The following is a 7,153-nucleotide window of genomic DNA, read 5'->3' as shown; positions in this document are numbered from 1 at the left end:
AGGTACACTCAGGGGTCAGCAAACGTTTCCTACAAAGGGCCGGATAGTAAATGTTTTCGGCTTTGTGGGCCATTTGGTCTCTATCATAACTACTCAATTCTGCCAGTGTGTTATAGCTGGAAAGCAACCATAGATTCTACATAAACCAACGAGCATAGCTGTGTTCCAGTAAAACTTTATTTATAAGAACGGGCAGAGGGCCAGATTTGGACTACGGGCCACAGTTTGCAGATCCTGAATCTAGGTACATCTACCTATGTCAGGATCATAACAGAAACAACCTAAATGTCTATCCATAGGGGACTGGTTGAATCGTTTATAATAAACCCACACTGTGGAAATTAGAATGACTATTAAAAAGGATGGGTTGGATCCTGTGTGTTGACCTGTAAAGACCATTCATGGTAGATTATTTTTCAAATATTTTATTGCAAAAATGCAAAAATACACAGACTATTTAAAGTTTATAGCAAACACCTGAATGCCCACCATGAGACTCTACCATTAATATTTTACTACACTTTTTTCTTTTTTTGCGGTACACGGGCCTCTCACTGTTGTGGCCTCTCCCGTTGCGGAGCACAGGCTCCGGACGCGCAGGCTCAGCGGCCATGGCTCACGGGCCCAGGCGCTCCGCGGCATGTGGGATCTTCCCGGACCGGGGCACAAACCCGTGTACCCTGCATCGGCAGGCGGACTCTCAACCACTGCACCACCAGGGAGGCCCAACACTTATTTTTTATCATATGTCCATCCATCTGTCCATGATAGATTCTTAGGTGAGAAAATGAGGTGTAAAATGTACAATATGACTTCCATTTTAGTAAAAGAAAGAAAAGATCAGAAAAGGCTGCACTACGTATATTTGTGTTTGTAAAGTCTAGAAAAAAGTATCAGAAGAGATGCCTGAACTCTTTTTTTTTTAAATTGCAGTATAGTTGATTTACAACTGTTAGTTTCAGGTGCACAACATGGTGATTTAGTTATATCGATAGATATTCTTTTTCAGATTCTTTTCTACAATATCATAGGTTTTTACAAGATATTGAATATACTTCCCTGTGCTATACAGTAGGCCTTTATTGTTTATCTGTTTCATACATAGTAGTATGTATATGTTAATTCCAAACTCCTAATTTATCCCACCCCCCACCACCCTTTCCCCTTGGGTAACCATAAATTTGTTTTCTCTGTTTGTGAGTCTGTTTCTGTTTTGTAAATAAGTTTATTTGTATCATTTTTTTTTAGATTCCACATGTAAGTGATATCATATATTTGTTTCTCTCTGACTTACTTCACTTAGTATGATAATCTCTAGGTCCATCCATGTGGCTGCAAATGGCATTATTTCATTCTTTTTAATGGCTGAGTAGTATTCCATCGTGTATACATCTTTTTTTTTATCCATTCCTCTGTGGGTGGACGCTTAGGTTGCCTCCATGTCTTGGCTGTGGTAAATAGTGCCACTGTGAACAACTGGGGTACATGTGTCTTTTCAACTCAGAGTTTTCATCTTTTCCAGATATATGCCCAGAAGTGGAATTGATGGATCATATAGTAATTCTATTTTTTAGTTTTTTAAGGAACCTCCATACTGTTTCCCATAGTGGCTGCCCCAGTTTACCTTCCCACCAACAAGAGTAGTAGGGTTTTCTTTTCTCCACACCCTCTCCAGCATTTACTATTTGCAGACATTTTGATGATGGCCATTCTGACCAGTGTGAGGCAATACCTCATTGCAGTTTTGATTTGCGTTCCTCTAATAATTCAGGATGTTGCGCGTCTTTTCACGTGCCTGTTGGCCATCTGTATGTCTTCTTTGGAGAAATGTCTGTTTAGGTCCTCCACCCATTTTTTGGTTGGGTCGTTTGGGTTTTTTTTTTGATATCGAACTGTATGAGCCGTTTGTTTATTTTGGAAATTAAGCCCTTGTTGGTTGCAGGAGATGCCTGAACTCCTGATGCTGATTACCTGAGGGCAAGGGTTGCAAGGGAATTAGTTATGAAAATTTGAAAGCCCTAATAAGAAATTTTAAAAACGCTTCTTTAGTAACAATGAACAGTCTAGTCCAGCCCCTGACATCCCAATAAAGAGACCCTGAGGGCTTCCCTGGGGGTGCCAGGTGGTAAGAATCCGCCTGCCAATGCAGGGGACACGGGTTGGAGCCCTGGGCTGGGAAGATCCCACACGCTGCAGAGCACCTAAGCTCGTGCACCACAACTACTGAGCCTGCGCTCTAGAGCTCACGAGCCACAACTACTGAGCCCGTGAGCCACAACTACTGAAGCCCGTGTGCCACAACTACCGAGGTCCGCGCTCCTAGAGCCTGTGCTCTGCAACAAGAGAAGCCACTGCAATGAGAAGCCCGCGCACTGCAACGAAGAGTAGCCCCCGCTCGCCACAACCAGAGAAAGCCCGCGCACAGCAATGAAGACCCAACGCAGCCAAAAATAAATGAATAAATTTATTTAAAAAAAAAAAAAAAGAGACCCTGAGTCAAAACCAGGGCTCAAGCTGCGGGGAGGTGGGCCCATTCCCTGAGCTTGCCTGGTGCGTGGGCAAGTGTGTGCACATTAGGGAATAACTAGGCCTCTGCGTGTCCTTGTGTGTGTATACACACTTAACTCGCCCCCAGACCCACATACACAGCATGCGTATGTGCTGGCGCCCACTGCTGTCTGCCCAGGCTGCTGTGTCACTCCACAGCCGCACTCGCCCAGGAGCAGGCGTGTCAGTGTGATACCCCTTGAGTCCTTCATCACCCCACCGCAGGCAGCCCCTCCTGAGGGCTGTCCCAGGCGCCTGGAGGAGGTGCAGCACGGCCCTCCTCCTGGTTCCTGCTTACTCACGCGGACACCTCTGTCCCCCAGGGTCTAATCAGTACCACTCCCCCAACCTCAGGCCCCACTTGCATTCAGCCTCTTCCAGAAGGATCTACGGCCACCTCCTCATTATTATGTTCTTTTTTATTCAACAAACATTTATGGGAGACTACTCCAGGCTAGGCACCAAGACACCCAGGAGCACGGCCCGGCCCCTGACTTCCAGAAACTCCCAGGTTTATGGGGAGACAGGCACAGTCGTGGTGGCTGCAGGGCACAGAGGCAGGCACCAGGGCCGTCGGGCAGGGGGTCATCTTGGAGGAGACAGTACCAGGGTCAAGCTGCGGAAAGGTCAGCATGTGTCCTGTGGGGTGAGTGGTGGCTTCTGTCAGGGAGGACGTGGTAAGAAGGGAAGACCGGAGCGCTGGGGTTGGGGGACACGGGGCAGGAGGGTGTCCCTTCCCACTTGTGCAGGGCAGCTCATTGGCCCACAGCCAAGGGCCCCCTGGAAGGGAGTCTTCTCCCACCCCCACCCCCACCCCCGCCCCGGGAGGAGGAGTTGGGAGGGGTTCCATTCCCACCTCTCCCAACTCTGGCCCTTCTGCCCAGTGAGCAGGAGTGGGGGTGGGCATTGATGGTAATCTCCCTCCTCCCAGTCCCCGGGGTCCTCCTCCTAGTCTCCCTTTCAGTGAGTGCCTGGCGTATTGTTCCGCCTTTGTAAAGAGGCAGATCGAGTGACAAAGCAGGGTGGGTGGGCAGCAGCCCAAGAGGCCTCTCTCTCTCAGGCAGCATCTGCATGGGGGAGGGGCTGTTCTACACCCCCCACCTCTGGCTTCCAGCAGCAGCTGTTGTCATGGTGACAAGCCTGGCATCCCATGGCTCCTGGGGCATCCTCCCCACTGTGGCTGCCGGAGGAAGGGCCCCCGGACTCCTCTCCACCCTGGTTGGGGGCGGGGCACAAAAAAACCTGGCTCCCTGGACAGTCCTAGCAGGGGGGAAGCCTCCAGCCTTCTGTGCCTCCCAATCCGGCTGCCTGCACAGGGGCAGCACCAGAGCCCCCGCCTCTTACAGACACTGTGATGTGGTGGGCTCAGGCCATGCACCTCTGTCATCCATGCGTCTCTGCCTTCTTGGGGCAAGATACAGAGAGAAATAAAATGTCCCCAGGGTCTTGAGCAGCTGCTGGCATTGGGGCAGAGGGAGGAGATGGATGGAAGGCTAACAGTACATGAGTGTACAAGTGGGGAGAGTGTGTAGGCAAGGACTCTGGGCCCACGGAGCAGAGCCTCCAGCCCCATCCAGCAGAGCTGGGGGGCTACCCCTAGGAGGCTGGTGTGCCCAACACAGCAGAAGAGAAGGGCCTTCTGGGCTGGGGAGATTGAAGGCATGACATGGCATGGATTTCCAAGGAGTTGGTCGTGGCAGGAAAGGAAGAGACGGATGGGGGCTATACCTGGAAGGGCTTCTGCTGCCATCCCCAGGAGTATGACCTTCACCCTGGGCAATGGGAAGCTGCCACTGGCATTTCGGGAACCTCCTTGACCAGGTGGTCGAAGCCAGGTCCTTTTTTCAAAGTTACCCTATTTCTGTGCTACCTCTTTGGGAAGTTCAGGAGCTTGCCGCTGCGCCTCTCACGGCTCAGGTGGGCCGAGTTTGCATTTCTTGCAGGGCACAGGGCTGGCTGCATCTCCATGGAGTCCCAATCTCTCGGGTCCTCTTGGAGAGCCAGAGGCTGGGTGCTTCTCCCTTCCCTGCTCCAGCACAGCTCTAAGAGGAGGTGAGCACTAATTACAGCTGCTGCCCCGACTCCTTGCTGTGCCTCCACCACATGCCAGGCTCTACAGCAGGGCAGTGTTGGCTGAGCAGGACCAGCTGGGCAGGTGCCCTTGCTCTGGTAGTGACAGGCAGCCTCATGCAGTAGAAGAGCCTGAATGCCATCCCTGACCCTTGTGAGCTGTGTAATCCCAGGCAAATATCTTGAGTTTTCTTTTTTTTTAATTTTATTTATTTACTTTTGGCTGCACTGGATCTTTGTTGCTGCGCGCGGGCTTTCTCTAGTTGTGGCGAGTGGGGCCTACTCTTTGTTGTGGTGCGCGGACTTCTCATTGCAGTGGCTTCTCTTGTTGCAGAGCACAGGCTTAGTTGCTCCGCAGTATGTGGGATCTTCCCGGACCAGGGCTCGAACCCGTGTCCCTTGCATTGGCAGGCAGATTCTTAACCACTGTGCCACCAAGGAAGCCCCTCTTGAGTTTTCTGAGCCTCAATTTCTCATCTGTAAAATGGGCACAGAATTCCTTGCAGGGCTGTTATGAGAGTTTAAAAAGTCACTGTATAGGGCTTCTCTGGTGGCGCCGTGGTTTAGAATTCGCCTGCCAGTGCAGGGGACAAGGGTTCAAGCCCTGGTCCGGGAAGATCCCACATGCCGCAGAGCAACTAAGTCCGTGTGCCACAACTACTGAGCCTGCGCTCCAGAGCCCGCGAGCCACAACGCCTGAAGCCCGTGCGCCTAGAGCCTATGCTCTGCAACAAGAGAAGCCACCGCAGTGAGAAGACTGTGCACCGCAACAAAGAGTAGCCCCCGCTCACCGCAACTAGAGAAAGCCCGGCGCAGTAACAAAGACCCAACTCAGCCAAAAATAAATAAATTAAAAAAAAAAAAGTCACTGTGTAAAATGCCTGGCCCAGGGCCCACTTGGCTCACTGTGGGTCCTTGACCAGTTTCCTAGGCCCCCTGCAGTGCAGGTCACTCCCTCAGCCCTTCATCTGCTTGGCATCCCTGAGCAGCTGCTAGAGCTGGACCTATGCCCAGCGCTCACGTGGAAGCTGAGTCTGAGTCTTCCAGGTACCTCTAGGCCAAGGGGGTGAGGACAGATGGGGGTGTGCCATGGAGGAGGGAGGCAGTGTCTCAGGGAGCTTCAGACGAGAGCAGGGCCCTTTGGGTGGCCTGTTTGATGGCACTCGGGTTTCACCCACAAAGCTACCCGGGAACCATGGTGGGAACCAGGCTGGGCAGAGGCGGGAGGGCTGAGGGGCTTTGGGACTCCAGGCAGCCCTGGGCAGCAACCCCAGCCTCTCAGAAACACCTGCCCAACCTGAGGGTGGACGAGTGGTGTAGGCAGCTCAGGGGTCGCAGACTCAGACCTCACTCACTTATTGTCACCGGTCACCACGAGGCCGAGTCATATCCCTAGGACTACCTTGATTCGTTCCATCTGTACAAAGGGAAGGACAGTCCTCCCCGCTCCCCACGGTTTCGGTGCCGCCCGTGGAAGCAGAGTGAGTAAGCTGGTTATCTTCCTGACAGCTGTCTGGCTTAGGTGAGGAGGGTGTGAGGTGTACTAAAATATTCCACGGGTGTCACTGTACGCGGTCCCCTGCTCTGCGGTCTGGGGGGCCTGGCGGGGGCGGGAAGAGGGAGGTGGACGTGGTTCAAGCAGAGAGCGGCAGGCTCTCTGGGCCGAGAGGAATTCCCAGGGGAAAACCTATACGAAGGGAGCGCAGAGGACAGGAGGGGAGGGGGCAGAGGGAGACGGGGTCCTCCAGCTCTGTGCGAAGCAGTTTTCAAGCGGTCCTGAGGCGTCAAGGGGCACCCTAGACAGCAGAACCTCCCGCGGATAGGGACCTCCCCCGAGGCCCACCTGGGAAGGGGAGAATGTACCATTCCTGGACTGCGGAGAGAGACAATGAGGTCAAGTGCGCAGTGTGACGGGTAAGTAGCACGTGAGCAACAAATGAATTGTTCACTTCTACAGGATTATCTGCCGGTTTTACAGAAAAGGAAACAGAGCGAAGAGCCCAAAGCCACATACAACTAGTGAAGAGGCAGAGGCTGCACTTGCAGTGTCCCAGAGTACACGGTCAAGGCGTCCCACGCGTAAAAGCCTTAGAAATCGTCCCTCCTGGGGTAAAAAGAGGTGACGCGGTACGGTGGCAGGGAAATCCTCCGGCTGACTGTCTTGTCGCGGGGAGAGGTTGGGCAGCAACCCTCTCAGAAGGGGAAAAACCGAGTGTGAGCGGGCAGACGAGGTCGCTTGTACACCCCGCCCCGCCAGACCGCGCCCGGGTTAGTGCCTCCCCGCACAGCTGCGAGACGCGGCGCCTTTAAAGCCCGGCTGGGGGCGTGCCCGGCGCGCTGAGGGCACGCCTCTGGGCGCGTCCGTCCGGCGCCCCGCCCCGAGGCTTGTAGCCGCGGCCCCGGGAGGTGGGGCACGCTTTGGCTCGGCGGCCGTTCGAGTGGCGGCGGTTCGGCGGCTCTGCGCCTGCTCTCCCTCCGGCGGCTTCCCCGCGCGCTGCCCAGGGCGCCCGGCCGCGCCCTGACACACTCGGCCAGC

This window comes from Lipotes vexillifer, unplaced genomic scaffold (assembly GCF_000442215.2).
Source record: "Lipotes vexillifer unplaced genomic scaffold, Lipotes_vexillifer_v1.1 scaffold12, whole genome shotgun sequence".
Lineage (NCBI taxonomy): Eukaryota > Metazoa > Chordata > Mammalia > Artiodactyla > Lipotidae > Lipotes > Lipotes vexillifer.
The sequence above is the reverse complement of the archived record's forward strand: the minus strand, read 5'-3'. Positions refer to the sequence as shown.